Source organism: Trypanosoma theileri, assembly GCF_002087225.1.
Source record: "Trypanosoma theileri isolate Edinburgh chromosome Unknown TM35_Tth_99_V1, whole genome shotgun sequence".
In the NCBI taxonomy this organism is placed as follows: Eukaryota; Euglenozoa; class Kinetoplastea; order Trypanosomatida; family Trypanosomatidae; genus Trypanosoma; species Trypanosoma theileri.
In genome coordinates, this window is record NW_021639941.1 from 4,011 (window position 1) to 4,430 (window position 420).

Below are 420 nucleotides of genomic sequence, written 5' to 3' on the forward strand. Positions count from 1 at the left end.
ATTGTTTGTCGAGTCTCCTTACACACCACTGGTATTTGTAACGGCCTATACGTGTCGATTCCATGATATTCGAAATTCTACTGGTCATTCGTTGCTTAACCCAAAGTCTGTGGGTATTCATCGTTTGCGCGAGGATGAGTATGCGATGCTAATGGATAGGTTTGGGAATGGTACAACGTACAGGCCCAGAGTGCGCATATTTCGAAAGCGTAAAATGATCAAATTTCTTTGTTAAGAGTCTTAACAAATTATTATCCTGTTAATTTTATGATATCTTTGCTTTTTATACCGAACTATAACTTTGTTGTTATTGTTTTTTTTGCTGTGTGTTGTGTATATGGATCACTGCACCCCCTTGTATACATCCCTCTCTTTGCTGTGTTGACACTGCAAACCTGGAGTGTATACCATCATACCTGC